Here is a 16,300-nt window from a genome sequence, read left to right as displayed (position 1 = left end):
CCATATACCAAGGCAGGTCTGCACTTCAACTGGATTTAGCGCAGGCCACCAGGTAAGCCATGCTTCAGTGACCCAACCAAATAAACTATTAGATTCTTTGCTAACCTCTCGAGCTGAAGCATTGAATGAAGAATCTGTGTTCAGTGAGACCATATCAATAAACTTAAACTGATCCATCTTTATGTTCTTTGCACCATTATCCCACACCCTTAATAGCCATCCCCACACAGTACTCCCCAGGTTTCTGTTTGTACAAGTTAGAAAAGTCAAGCAGTGTAGCGTACCTCTTCCTGGGTCACACTTTGTACTTCACCTTTTGGGGCTTGCCGGGACTAAAGTCTATTTAGAGATCTAGAAGCCAAAATTGGTGGTAATGATGTGTTTTGAAAACATTTAGCATTGTCTTGTAAGCCATCTTCCTCAGGCCATTCCCCAGGAAATGACTCAGACAAAGTCTCTTTAGACACAGCTGGGTTAATCTCATTAGATGAGGGTAGAGGGGTTAATGGTTTTACTGGAGAGGGTAGCTTAGCAGACAAACATGGAGTAATCTCTTCAGATGGGAGTGAGAGGGCTGGTTCTGTTGGCAGGAGTGATTCAATGGAATTTAGGGTCTCAGTGTCTCCAGCTTCCTAATTATCTGCCCATATGCCCCCACCCCGTTTCAGGATCCCATTTCTTCCCTATCAATCCCCTCACTTTAATTTCAGACACCACTCGAGGTTGGAAATTGAGTTGGTGTTGTAATTCAGTCACTCCTATGGTAAGACTATGGGTTTGGTTTTTGGCAATATCAGCTCTGTTACTACAAGAAATAAGACTTTCTTTCAAGGGATAAGTGGAAACTTTGAGGTTGTTTATGTGACACTTGAGCTTTGACTCTGAAGTCCTGAACTCATCTCTTTCTTTCACCATTTTGTTTAGTGAAAGTAGGACCAACAAACCAGCTTCCCTATACTTCTCATTATGACAAAATTGTAGAAAGGTATCAAACATACGATCACCCAGAGCCTCACCTTTCAACAATACCTGATCTATTGGTGGTTATATTTTGCGTATTTCTATTGCCACCTCATACCATGCATTAGCAGTGCCCTCTCTACTACTGGAAGCAGTGTTGTCAACATCTTTAAGACTAACTAGACTTAAGAACCAATTGAGAAAACCTATCCTTACAATTTTATTTCTCTATAACCGCTTTCAGTACCAAATGTCTTAGGCTGGGTTCTCTAAAGAAGCAAAACCAGTAAAGTGCGTAAACATATATATAGAGAGAGACATATCAAGGAAGTGGCTAACGTGGTTGTAGAGGATGGAATATCCCCAATCTGTGGATCAGGCTGGAGGCTTCTCCTGATGTACATAGCCGCAGGGGCTGGTGAACCCCAGATCGACAGGACAGACAGCAGGGCTCTTGCTCACAGGCTGCAAAGACTGATGAATCACAGAAGACTGATGAGTCCCAAGATTGGCAGTCAAGACAGCAGGTAAGCTGCTAGCTCAAGTTCCAGGAACCAGAGGTCAAACTTACAGAAGCCAGCTGCAGGATCCAGAGCGAGCACAAGCCCATGAGACTTGCCAGAAAGTCCACTTATATTTGATGCAGGCCACACCCCTAAGGAAACTCACTTTCAATTGATTGGCTACTCACAGCAGATCCTATCATGGAGATGATCACATTATATCAAATCTCATCATGGAAGCGATCACATCATCGTAAGATTGCCAAACTACATCATAACTGCCAAACCACTGAGAATCATGGCCCAGCCAAGTTGACGTACAACTTTAACCATCACATATAGCTATGCATTTATACTGGTATTGAACAATTAATTAAATAGATGACAGACAGTGGAAGCCAGGTTTCTCACTGTTGTAGTGGGTGGTTATCAATAAGCAAGAAGAGGAGGCTAAAATGATTTACTGTGTGATGAATTTGAGTTGAAGACATCACATATGAACTCATGTTTATCTTAATATAAACCAAAAAAACCAAACCCATAGCCATCGAGTCAATTCTGATTCATAGCAATCCCATAGATACCAAAAAATAACCAAACCAAATCAGTTACCATCAAGGTGATTCTGACTCTTACCGACCCTATAGGACAGAGTAGAACTGCTCCATAGGGTTTCCAAGGAGTGACTGGTGGATTCAAACAGCCAAACTTTTGGTTAGCAGCCATAGCTCTTAACCACTGTGCAACCAGGGCTAAAATACAGATATAGATGGTTACACTTAGAAATATTTATAAATATGTGTATATATACATCAGTTAGTATTCATACACAAATTACTTTGTCAGCTGAGAGGGTTAGAAACAACATCTAAGTAGCAATGAGCACATCTAGCACCCAGATTTTGGTGTCTAATACCCTTCTCTGATAAAAGGAACTGTGTTAGTTATCTAGTACTGCTATAACAGAAATACCACAAGTGGATGGCTTCAACAAAGAGAAGTTTATTCTTTCACAGCCCAGTAGGCTAGAAGTCCGAATTCACAGCAGTGGCTCCAGAAGAAGGCTTTCTGTCTCTATCGGCTAGGGAGGAAGGTCCTTCTTATCAGTCTTCCCTTGGTCTGGGAGCATCTCAGCATAGGAATCTCAGGTCCAAAGGATGCGCTTTGCCCCTGACACTGCTTTCTTGGTGATAGGAGGTCCCCATGTCTCTCTGCTTGCTTCTCCCTTTTATATCTCTAAAGAGATTGGCCCAAGACACTACATAATCTTGTAGATCTCATCAGTATAACTATCACTAATATGTCTTATTACATCATAGTGATGGGATTTACAACACATAGAGAAATCATATCAGATGACAAAGTGCTAGTCAATGATACAATTCTGGGAATCATGAGCTAGCCAAGTTGACAGATATTTTTGGGGGAAACAATTCAGTCCATGACAGGAACCCTGACACTTTGGAAAAATGATTAATTCTAGGACCAGGGCAGGAAATATAAAAGATTAGCCTGGAGTATCTTGTAGTGCCAGAGGCGCTAAAACATTAAACAACAAAAACACAATAGTGAGAGTATGTCAAAAAGACACAGCAGGCATCTGAAATCCTCCTCAGTGGCCAAAACTGGAAACATTTGCATAACAAAATAAATAAAGTAGTATTGGATAACCTAACGTATAAGTATTCGAAAGAGGCCATTATAATTGGAAATTTTAATGCTCCTCTCTCAGTAATTGATAGAACAAATGACAGAAAAATAATAAGGATAGAGAAGATTTGAACAACACTATCAACCAACATGACCGAACTAACATACGTAGAACACTGCACACAACAGAATACACATTCTTTTTAAGTATACACAGAATATTCTTCAATATAGACCATATTTTTTACCAGAAACTCTAGATAAATTTAACAGGAATGAAATAATACGTGTTCTCGAAGCTCACTAGAATTATAATACCAATAAGCAACAGAAACAAATTTGTACAATCCTCAAATACTTGAAATTTAAAGTGTATACTTCTAAGTAACTCATGAGTCGAAGATGAAATCATAATAGAAACTAGAAAATATCTTGGCTTAAATTATCATGAATATATACCATATCAAAATTTTGGGGAGGCAGCGAAAACAGTGGTTAAAGTTTTAAACATTTATATTATAAAGAAAGAAAAATCAAAATAAATCTAAGGTTCCACATGAAGCTAGACATAGGCTAGAAATAGAAAAGCAAGCCAAAACTGAAGTAAAAGGAATGAAAAAAAATAAATATCAGAGGAAAAAAATCAATGAAATATAAAACAGAAAAACAACAGGAAAAATCAAAGAAATAAAAAAACTTATCTCCTTGAGAAGATTAACAAAATTGATAACCCTGTAACTAGACTGATTAGGAAGACATGCATTTCCAAAAGCATGAATGAAAGAGTAAAGATCACTAAAATACTACAGAAATAAAAAGGACTATAAGGGAATATTATAAAAAAATATATGCCATCAAATTATACACTTAAAAGGAAACAGACAAAGTCCTGGGAAGATACAAATTACCAAAGCTGCCTTAAGAAGAAATAGAAAGTCTGAACAGATGGATAAGAGAGAAAGAGAGAGAGTGAGAAAGAAATTGAGTAAGTCATTTAAAATCTTTACACAAAGAAAACCTCATGGCAAAATGGCTTCACTGGTTAGTTCTATTAATTCTATCAATTATTCAAAGAAGAAATATTGCAAATCTAAAATACTGAAAATCAAAATATTTCCCAACACATTCTCTGAGGCCAGTACAACCAATAGCAAAGCCAGACAAAGGCATTACAAGAAACAAAAACTACAGACCAGTATCCCTTAGGAATCTAAATGCAAAAATAATTAACAGAATATTAGCAAACTGAATTAAGCAAAATATAAAAGGATTATACACCATGACAAAGTGGGATTTTGCCCAGGAATGTAAAGTGGATTTAATATTCAAAAATCAATTAATATAATAAATACACCATATGTGATGAACTGAATTGTGTTCCCCGAAAAGATACATTGAAGTCCTTATCTCTGGCACCCATGAATGTGGCGCTATTTGGAAATAGTTCCCTTGTAGATGTAATTAATTATGTTACATGATATCATACCGGAGTAGGGTAGGCCCTAATCCAATATGATTGGTATCCGTACAAAAGCAGAAGAGACACAGACACAGACACAAAAGTAACAGAGCCATGTGAAGACCGAGGCAGAGTTTGGAATTATGCTGCCCCAAGCAAAGGAATTCCTGGATCTACCAGAATCTGAAAGAGACGATGGAGGAATGTTTCTTTAGAGCCTTCAGGAAGAGGATGGCCCTGCTGACGCCCTGAATCTGTACGTGTAGCCTACAAAACTGTTAAGAGAATAAATCTCTGTTTCTTTAAACCACTCAGCTTCTCGTAATTTATTACCTCAGTCCTAGAGAAGTACTACTACATCGTATTAACATAATTAAGATGATACTTTACAGTAATAGAATAAAGGACAAGACTCAAAGGATTCTGTTAGTATTTCAAAAACATTTCATAATATCTAAAATACATTCATGATAAAAAATCTCAATAAACTAGGAACAGAAGTGGCCTTCTGAATACGATAAAGGGCATCTATGTCAGTAGCATGTAGTGCTTGCCATGTCACCAGCAAGGAAATTGTCCGCTCTTACCATATCTATCCAACGTTGTATTGGAGGCTTGACCCAGTGCAATAAGGCAACAAACAAACAAACATTACAAAACCAACCAAAAAAAAATCCTAAACTTACACCAAGTGGGAAAAAAATTAGTAAAACTATTGATTCACAGATGATATGACTTTTATGTCAAAAATTCTAAAAAATCTACAAAGAAAAACCTGATAGAACTAATAAGCAAGTTTACAGTGATCATAGGAAATACGATCAGTGTGCAATAATCAATTGTATTTCTATATACTACCAAAGAAAAATCTGAAAATGAGTTTAAGAAAACAATTCCATCCACATTAGCATCAAAGAGATAAAACACCTAGGGATTTTTTTTTTAAAGTGCAAGACCTGTACACTAAAAAGTACAAACATTGCTGAAAGTAATTGAAAAAGACATAAACAAATGGAGAGATGTAAGTTCATGGATTGGAAGCCTCAGTATTGTAAAGATAAAAATTCTTTCTAAATATCCAAAAATTCAATGCACTACTTACCTAAATATCAGCACCCATTTTGTTGTTATTGTTGTTACAGAAATTGATAAGCTGATCCCAAAATTTATGTTAAAATTTCAGGGACCTTGAATAGCTGAATCAACTTTTAAAAAGAACAAAGTTGGAGATCTTACACTACCTGATTTCAAAATTTATAATAATACTACAATACTCAAAACAGTGTTATTGGTGTAAACCAAAACAAAAGAAAAAACCCATTGCCATCGAGTTGATTCTGACTCATGGCGAACCTATATGACAGGGTAGAACTGCCCCATAAGGTTTCCAAGCTGTAATCTTTACGGAAGCAGACTTCTTCAGTGGAGCAGCAGGTGGTTTTGAACTGCCTACCTTCTTTCCTTTAGCAGTTGAGTGCTTAACTACTGAACCACCAGGGTTCCTTACTATTGGTGTAAGGACAGACACACACAGACACACAGACACACAGACACACAGACACACACACACACACACATATATAGTCTAGGAGCCCTGGTGGTGCAGTGGTTAAGAGTTCGGCTGCTAACCAAAAGGTCAGCAGTTGAAATCTGCCAGCCACTCCTTGGAAATCCTATGGGGGCAGTTGTTCTCTGTCCTATAGGGTCTCTATGAGTCGGAATCCACTGTACGGCAACCGGTTTATATATGCATGTACATCAGTGCAACCTAGTAGAGAGTCCAGAAAAATGCACATATAGTTGCAGTCAATCATGCCAAGACAATTCAGTGGGAGAAAGAATGTTCTTTTCAACAAATGGTGCTAGAACAATGGAGCAGTCACTGCCATAAATAGTAAACTGAGAGCTTTACCTCACACCATACACAAAAACTAGCTTAAAATTGATAATATACCTGAATTTAAGGGCTGAAATTAGAAAACTACTGGGAAAAAACATAAGAAAAAATGCTTGTGACCTTAGGTTAGACAAAAGTTTCTTAGATATGACAATATAAACACACTCCATAAAGGAAAAAGATAGATAAATTGAGTTTCATCAAAATTAAAATATTTTCCTCTTCAAAAGACATCATTAAAAAAATAAAAAAAAAGTCATTGACTAGGAGAAAATATTCATAAATCACATATCTGATAAAAAGAACTTGTATGCTGAATCCAAGAATACAAGAAGAACTCTTAAAACTCAATAATAAGAAGACAGACAACACGAAAAAAATGGGTAAAATATTTGAATACACATTTCCCCAAAGAATATAGTGCTGCTTTGGAAATCAGTTGAGCAGTTTCTTCAAAACTTAAACATACACCTAAAATAAGATGCAGTAATTTCACTTACAGTTATCTACCAAGAAAAATGAAAATGTTTCCACATAAAGACTTGTATACAAATGCATATAACAGTGTCATCCATAAAACAATCCAAATGTCCTTCAATTGGTGAATGAATAAACAAAATGTTGTATATTTTTACATGTAATATTTCTTAGAAATAAAAAGAAACAAACTAATGATACATGCAACGAAATGGAAGAATCTAAAATATATTATGTTAAATGTAAGAAGCCAGACACAAAAGACTACACGTGGTGTGATTCTATGTATAAGAAATGTCTAGAAAAGGCAAAACTGTAAGGACAGAAATGAGATTGTTAGGGGCTGCCCCTGGAGATGGGAATGGGGCTTGGCTTCAAATGGGCATAAGGACAATTTTTAAGACGATTCAATGTTTCTAAAGTAGATTAAGGTGATGGTTGTACAACTATCTACAGTTACAAAACTACAACCATTGAACCATACAGTTATATTAAGTACATTTGTGGTATACAGATTATACCTCAATATAACTGACATAACTTTAATAACATAGAGTTCTGAGAAAAAGTAAAAAAATTAATAAACGACCTTTCATATGTTACAGAAATTATATTTGCTATCAAAAATCTTTCCACACACACAAAAATAATAATAACCAATTTTTCAGGTACCTTCAAAAGTGAATTCTACTCAATATTTTAGAAAGAAATAATATTAATCCAAAAAATTCTTACAGCATTTCAACATACAAAGAAGGAAGTCTTTCCAACTCATTTTAGAAGGCCACCAATATCATGATATTAAGACATTTCGAAGATAGTAAAAGAAAATAAAAGTAAAAACCAATATTCCTCATGAGCGTAGAGACAAAAATCACTAACAAAATATTATAAAAATGAATCCAGCATACTAAGAAATACAACAACAACAAAAAAGACCAAGTGGGTTTTATTGCAGAGATGCAAGGTTGGTTGAACCTTAGAAAAGCAATCGATGTGACACACCGAATTAATGGAATAATAGAGAAAAATCTTAGGATTATCTCAACAGATGCAGAAAAGCATTTGATAAAATTTACAACACATTCATTAAAAAAAGGAAATAGTTAGCCTACTAGGAAAAGAAAAGCACCTCTTCAATCGAAAAAAAAAGGATCTACGAAAAGCATACAGCTAACATCACATTTAAGTGAAACTGGTCCAATGTCTGGGACTGGGTAAGGGTGCTCACTCCCACCACCACTTGTATTCAGAACTGTTCCAGAGGTCCTACTCAGCGCAACAAGTAAAAATAAATAAATAAACAAAAGGCATTAAATAAAAATGTAACTATGACTGCTATTATTTATAGTCAACATCATTGTGTGTATAGAAACTCTACTTGAATCTATAAAATTCCAGTAAGTGGATTTAACAAGGTCACAGTATATAAGATCGATGTTGAAAAATCAATTTTATTTCTATATACTATCAACAAATAATTCAAAAAGAAAATTAAAATACCATATATAATAGCATAAAAGCAATAAAACTTGGGAATAAGTATAACAAAACATGTATAAGAGCTCTACATTGAAAATTTCTAACACATGGCTGAGAGGAATTAATTAGAGAAGTTCCCCCAAATGAATAGACATGCCAACTTAATATTGTTAATATAGCCATTTTTTTCTTAAATTAATCTAGAGATTCAATGCAATCATTATCAAAATTGCTGATTCTTCAATTCATATGGAAATGCAAAGGACCTAAAAAAGCCATAAGGAGCTTGACAAAGAACAAGAAATTTTCAGGATTTACATTATTTGATTTCAATATTGCTATAAAGCTATAATAATTAAGACAGTGTGCTGGTGGCATAAAAATAGCCAAATAGATAAATAGAACAGAATATAAGGGCCAGAAATAGACCCACACATATCTGGTGAATTGATATTTTAGCACAGTGCCTAGTCAATTCAGTAGGTTAAAAAATATGTATTTTTAGTAAATATAATTTTAGTAAATTATCTGGATAGTTGTATGCAAAAAAATTAACTCCAACCTCTATATCATCCTATACACAAAAATAATTAGAGTTAGATCATAGACATAACTGTAAAACCCAGACCTTAATGCTTCTGAAAGAAAAGATCAAAGAATATCTTCCCGAACTTGCAGTAAGCAACGATTTCTTAGACAATACCCAAAAGGCCATCAGCATTGAAAAAAAAAAAAATCATAGGTTGAATTTTGCCATTAGACACCGTTACAAAATGAAGACAAGCCACAGGCAGGGCAAAAAATTAGTGCAGTCGCAGGCCAAAAGAAGCCCTGGTGGTGCAACAGTTAAAGTGCTCAGCTGCTAACCGAAAGGTCGGTGATTCAAACCACCAGTTGCTCCTATGTGAAGATTACAGCCTTGGAAATGCTATGGGGCAGTTCTACTCTGTCCTGTAGGACCTTTAGGAGCTGGAATCGACTCCATGGCAATGGCTAACAGGTCAACTCATCTATGGTGACTGAAGCTGAAAAGTGGGAGGTGAGGGACTGACTGGAAATGGAACGAAGAAATATTTTGGAAATGTTCTGTATCTTGTTTTGGATGGTCGTTACTGTAGTGTATACAATTATCCAAAGTCATACAACTGAACACTTGAGAGCTGTCCATTCTATTGTATGTCAGTTATACCTCAAGTAAAAACGGACAGAAATGAAAAACGTTTTTTTAATTTCACCAAAGTGAAATTCCTTGCCTTCATAGAGAACTCAGCAATAAGCTCACAAATAGAAAGGGGGAGGGATTCTTTTTATGAAAAGGAAATTAATTAAATAAATATGGGTTAGGCAGATCTAATTACCTCTTAGGCTAAAGAAGGGGGTAAATGGGTTCCAGAGAAAAGAATTTTCTACTTGAAAAATACGCATCTATCAAAATTCTTACCAGCAACTCAATCCAGGTATTGTTAAAAAGCATGATTCATTATTTTGACATCTAAATGTCATAACTATCTTTGATCCTTCTCCTTGGGGATACATTGCTTAAGTGTGATAGAGTGGTAGAAAGTCAGGGGAAGGGAGTGAGAGCTAGAATCCCTTTTTCTGGATATTTCTATTCTCACACAAAAGACAAATATGCTTAGTCCCTCCCCCCACCCTTAGCCGCATTGAGGCTATAAAAACACTGGCCAGATTTCAAATACTGCAGAGTCATTGTTCCTTTTTCTGAAATAGTCCTGCTGCCTTTCCTCATTGCTAGATGGGTCTCAGAGTGGGAGCGGGAGTGGCAATTCCTACACCTCCCCACTTCTTTTCTCTCATCACACAAGCCCCTGCACAATTGGGTGGTATTGCCGAGGCCACAAAGGGCTCCTAAGAGATCTCCCAGTTATTCCTGCTATTTAGCTGATCAATCATGTCACTCCATGGTTACTGGAAGTGTGTTGCTTAAGATGATCAGCCTTGTTCCCTGCAATAAAACTCAACAGGAAAGCAATAAGAATTCTTTAGTTACAAAAGGAGCCCTATCTTCCATCACTTCAATCCATCCTTATAAAAGTTGCAGAATGACCTTATATCTATCTTTGAGCTTTTGGGGCTGTGCATTGTACTGAGAGGAAGTTGCAATACTAGATTAGTACTTACACTGTAAACTTTATATACTTTACTGTGCACTTGAAATAGCACGTAGGTGGAAAAATTACTGGAATACATTGCTTACTAGTGATTCCTCTAAAGTGTTTTTAGGGGTGGGAGGATCTCAATCACAATCCCTTTTGGTCGATATGGAAACTGAGGCAAGCCGACTATCAGTGACACAGCCAAGATTCCTCTGAGTTATAGGGTCTGAGACAGTTGTAATTAGAACTTTAGTTTTCTCCTTTGTGAACTAAGAACAGTCTTTCCACATAAAGATGAACTCAGCAGCATGTAATTTTGCTTCTTGTCCGTTAAACGTGGGATTGAATTAGAGTTTACCTAGAGAAAGCTAATTTGTACTTTTGAAAATAAGCAAAAAGCTGCTAGACTGCAATGTTGTTATTCAGATCACATTACATATGCATAAGAAGATAGTATCAAGCAAAGCTTTATTTACATTTCCTAAGTGGTTTTTTTTTTTTTCATTTTGTATAAACTAATGAGTGGTGCTGTTAAGGGATGTGTGTATACCTCTTTGTGTAATGGATTAAGTGTGAGTCCTGTTAAACACTAGGCCATAAATCAGACTGTGCTCTCTATGGCTAATTAAGGGTTTAAAGGGGAAAAAGGTAAATTCTTGAATGAAGGGCTCTACTCAGAAGCAGAGTTTGTTATTGCACAAAGGAAGTAGAGAGATAAAGGGAAAAAAGAGGGCAATTTAAGACAGTGAAAAAGAGGAGAGCTATGAAAATATTTTAGCCACTTTATTCTACTTCTTGATCTTCAGATTTAAGAGTATTTTAGCTGCTAAGTCTCTTGATATATCATGAAAGATTTTATTTTTCAGTCAGTACATTGAAGTGTAGTAACAATACAAATTGACTACAGAATTAAAAATGAATCCCCAAAGATCTCTAATTAATATTAAAAAAACTCTATGCATTGACAATGTAAATAAAATCAGCTACAGAAACGTTATGAAGAAAGTGAAGTCCCAGTTTTTTTTCTTTTTAGCTATACATATCTCCATAACTAGAGTACACTGAAAACAAAATATTAAGATGCTGTAGATTTCAAGTAAAAAAGAAAATAATAGTAAACCTCATTTTCTAGTTGAAGAATTGTCACAATTTTAGATAAAACTAGTCTCAGACAATATTACTGAAGCACTTCAGTTTATGTTCCTGGAGTGCAGCTAATGTTTATATACTTAGTATCAACTGGCTTTAAAAGGATATATTGAGAGACATGAAAAGTGTGTTACATGGGATATATAGGATTAGAAAAGGAGAGAGGAGGTCAAAATTCATTAGGCCCTAGGAGCATTACTCAGTAACATCTGACTGTACATAGTTAACAACACTGAGTTTTGGCTTTATTACACTTCACTTTGTATTACTCTTGAACTGCTCAGTGAAATATAGGAGAAAAGAAAAAAAAAACCTTGCTACTAAGTGGAAAAAAATGAACAAATCTTGATTCATTGAATTGTTATTGTATTCACAATAACCAAACCCAAACCCATTGCCGTGGAGATGATTCCAACTCATAGTGACCCTATAGGACACAGTAGAACAGCCCCATAGGGTTTCTGTAATCTTTACAGAAGCAGACTGCCACATCTTTCTTCGGTGGAGCGGCCAGTGGTTCAAAATACTGACTTTTTGTTTAGCAGTCGAGCGCTTAACCACTGCGCCACCAGGGCTCATTGATGTATTCACAATAAAAGGGGCTCAATTTACTAATTTTCAATCGCTTCTTTATATTTATTTGGCCTCGATGAAGACAAATAATTTGTTTAATGCTGGAAATTCAGTGATTTTGGCAGTGGACAAAGGACACAAGGTGACTACATTCATGGAATTTCCAAACTAGTTAGATCCTAATCGATCATTAGATAACAATATTTAGGAAAACTAGGATTATTAAATATCCTTATTAGTTGAATTCAGAGATCTCCAGTTTGTGCATAATGAACACATTTCAGAAGTAAAACTCATGTTGCATGTTCATCAAGACCATCTGAGACCTCCTTCACCTCCCCAGCAAAACCTACCTCCGTCCTCTCTCCTCATTCTTTATGATTCCCACCCTCCCAACTTGTGCTCTGTGCTGTACCTACTGGTGGGCATGTGTGGGGGACAGGGCAAAAAGATTTCCATTCATTTCAGACTTCTTCATGAAATGGGTGTGTAGGATGGCAGGTATGTACATAAAGGGTTTGAATGCTAAAAGCAATTCTAGCCTCTTATTTCTGCCTGAAACACCTAAACTTTCCCATATTTGGTCTTTGATTAGGATCCTGGTGAAACCTTGTATCCCCTGACATTACAGTCTCTGTCCTCAAATTCTTAAGACCCTCTACTCGTTATTGGAATCTCATGTTAACTTTGACCCTTTTCCAGTATATTATCACTCTATTTGGAATCCCTGGGTGGTACATATATTAACTCGCTCAGCTGCTAGTGAAAGGCTGGCATTTCGGATGCACCAAGAGATGCCGGGGAAGAAAGTCCTGACAACCTACTTCTGAAAACTCAGCCATTGAAAACCCAGTGGAGCACTGGTCTACTCTGACACTCATAGGGTAGCCATGAGTTAGAATGGGTTCAAGCAACTGGTTTGGTTCCTTGGTATCACCTCTACTTGGTATTATATAAATTGATATTTATTACTGTTTGGGTTTAATCTGTTTTGAGTGTTTGTCAATTGTTAAACGTGTTGTAATACATATAAACAAATAATGTTGCAAAAGAGGAAAATATCTGCTGGAAGTGATGAGGGGGGACAAGCACAACATGAGTTTGAGTTGTTGAATTCAGAACCTAAAGCAGAAATAGAAACAATGAAAGCAGGAGAATGCAGAGAAGTTACTGTTACATGCCATTTGAGCTCTGGAGTCTGGAGCTATCTCCATTGCTGTATTGAGATAAAGGTCTTAGCAAAGGAAGAATTTATAGAGCAGTTTTAACTGGTTCTCTCTTCTCATTTAAGGGGTGGGTTCTTTAAATACATGTGATCTTACATGAAATTTAAGAGAACATTTTCAGCCTTGGTAGAGGTCATCTATGTGTTAACTATTTTTCTTGTTCTGAATTGTCTTAACTGACTTTCTCTGAATTTGTGTTTAGGAGAGCATCTGTCCATTCCCCATAATTTGAAAATTCAAACCCTACTTAAACTTTAAGTCTCATTTCAAAGGACATCTCTTCCTTAAAGTTTTCTTTAATTGCCCCAGCAGAGTGTTAATTTTCTTAATTAATTTTCACATAACTTTCTTAGTACGTTTATTATTAAGTTTATCACTTCCACCTCAATTAAAAAAGATATTCATGTAATTTACTAAAGTATAAAATATGTGTATTTGATTCATATATTCACCCATACCCCACCATCCCAGATGCACAAACATTTATTGAGAGAATGAATGAGTCCTAAGAAAAAGCCTGGCTGAATGCACATAGGTAAATATAGAAGAAAGGAATATGACAACAACAAAGGCTCTCTGAAATAGTGGCCTACCTCCATTCTGGTACTCTGGGAGATACAATAAGATAATAATTTTGTTATAGAATATTCACCAAGTCTCTAACCAGCCTTATACGCCATGGATTACTTATATTCAAGTATACAGAATAACGGTAGAATTCAAGAGTCAGTTTGTAAATACTGGTGATTCATACTTGACTCACTGTCAGAGAATGGGTGCATAAATAATTGTGGTTTTGTTGTTCTTGTTGTTTTTGGTTTTATCATCAATTTATATCTGCTTAAGTGGGATGTATTTTCTTTAATAACCAGAACTTGGACTTCCTGTGAAGCAACTGAATATGTATGTTTTCCTTTAGCTGGCTCTAAAACTTCTTATTAAGCACTATTTCACAGAAAATAATAAATTACATGTTATGGTCTGATTGCTTAAAATAGGTATTTCCGTGTAGAGGGAAAAATGTTACAATGAGAATACTTTGAAAATATATCAATTACTTCAGCTATAAAGAGAATTCTTGAAAATAAAAGCAGATGTGAACGTGATTTGATTTTAATATACTTGAAATGCAGACTAAAAATATAATACACCTGGATAGCGTTATGCAAATTGCATGGGTAAAATTTTCCCCTAGGGATAACTTCAGTGTGTTCTCTCAATCCATTAAAAAAAAAAAAAAAAGTGGAGATAATCTTTTGATATTTCATTAAACTGATGCATAGATTTTTCTTATTCTAATGAATTAATAAAACAAATATTTTCTAAAGAATTAGCACAAACAGCTTTTTATGATTATGAACTGCCTCTGTTTCATTTTTGGGAATTAAACAGTTTTATTACTTCAGTCATTTGACAAGGCTCTCAGAGGAATCGTCTTACTCTTTTTCTTAGACATAAATCTTTTCATTAGATGTGGGTGTTCATTTCTTAGACACAGTATTTATTTTTAAGTACTGCAGTAGGGAATAGTAGAAACTACGTGGGATTAGCGTCAAAAGACTTGGGTTTAGTTCTGAAAACTGATTTGGCAGGAGACCTTGGATACAATGTAATGTTTTTAAGCTTTATTTTCTCATTTGTTCAGTAGCGGAAAATGTATAGGTTTAACTGCGTTGTTTGGAAGGTCAAATGAGATAATACATTAAACACACACACACACAAAGTACTATTTATATAGTATTATTCTTATACTCAGAAAATAATTTAAGATGAACAATCCAGTCTGAGTGTCCCTTTTTTTTAGATACTCAAGAAAAATATACACATAATTAACGTGTGGGTCATGGAGCCATTTCTTTCTTTGCTTAACAATAACTTTATTGACCTAAACAATTCACTAATGATCTAAGAAGTTGGAAAGGTTACAATAAACTTTTAGATCTTAGTACATTTTTTATAGTCCGGTAATAAGGTTAACAGTCCAACTCTTCATGCATTCCAAACGTAGCAATTATAAAATAATTTAAAAAATATTTACAAGCGATAGCATATGTTTACGTATGCATCAAGTTTTACGCTAGAGAATGATAAGTCATTTTAAAATAATTAGGACTACCGTACGGCATCGCATTAACGGTCCAAGGCTACAGTTCTTTCGGCTTGCATTGCTTAAGATGATATATAGGTGGCTCAACGTTGCGTCCAGTTTCACGTTCATTATTACTTCTGTATCAGAAGAGGCTGATTCTGTACCCTTTCGACAAGGCTCTGGGAATCCAGCGAGGCAAGCAGAAACAGGGTTAAAGGAGTCCAGCAGAGGGGAGTAGTGCGGAGTTAGTGAGTTAAGTGAGTGAGTGAGTGTGTGTGAGAGGGAGCGAGCGGAGCGCGCTGGTGATCAGTACAGAGGCACTGAGTTGCGGTGCGGACTCGTCCACAAGTTCCAAAGGCCACCGTGTCCGCGGTTTCGGCCCGAGCGGGGCCGGAAGCGCACGGCCTGGACAGAGGGGTAGCGCAGCGTGGATTTTTGGGGTGGGTTGGATGGAGAGGGGTCTCGCTAGGGCTTCAGGGCGTGGCTGGAGTGGGGGACGCGCGGCGAGTGTGCGCGGGTGTGCGCGCGAGAGGGCGAGTGTGAGCGCGGCGAGTGTGAGCGCGGCGAGTGTGCGGCCGCGTCGCCATTCCCCGTGACGTCAGAGTGTATTGTTGTGAGCGGGGCCGAGCGGAGCATCCCCGGAGCTGTCACCGCGGCGGCCGCGGCGGCTAGAGCGAGCCCCACACGAGCGAGCTCGGCCGGCGCCGGCGCCGCCCCC

This window comes from Trichechus manatus, unplaced genomic scaffold (genome assembly GCF_000243295.1).
Source record: "Trichechus manatus latirostris isolate Lorelei unplaced genomic scaffold, TriManLat1.0 scaffold00175, whole genome shotgun sequence".
NCBI classification, from domain to species: domain Eukaryota; kingdom Metazoa; phylum Chordata; class Mammalia; order Sirenia; family Trichechidae; genus Trichechus; species Trichechus manatus.
This window is presented reverse-complemented; position numbering follows the sequence as displayed.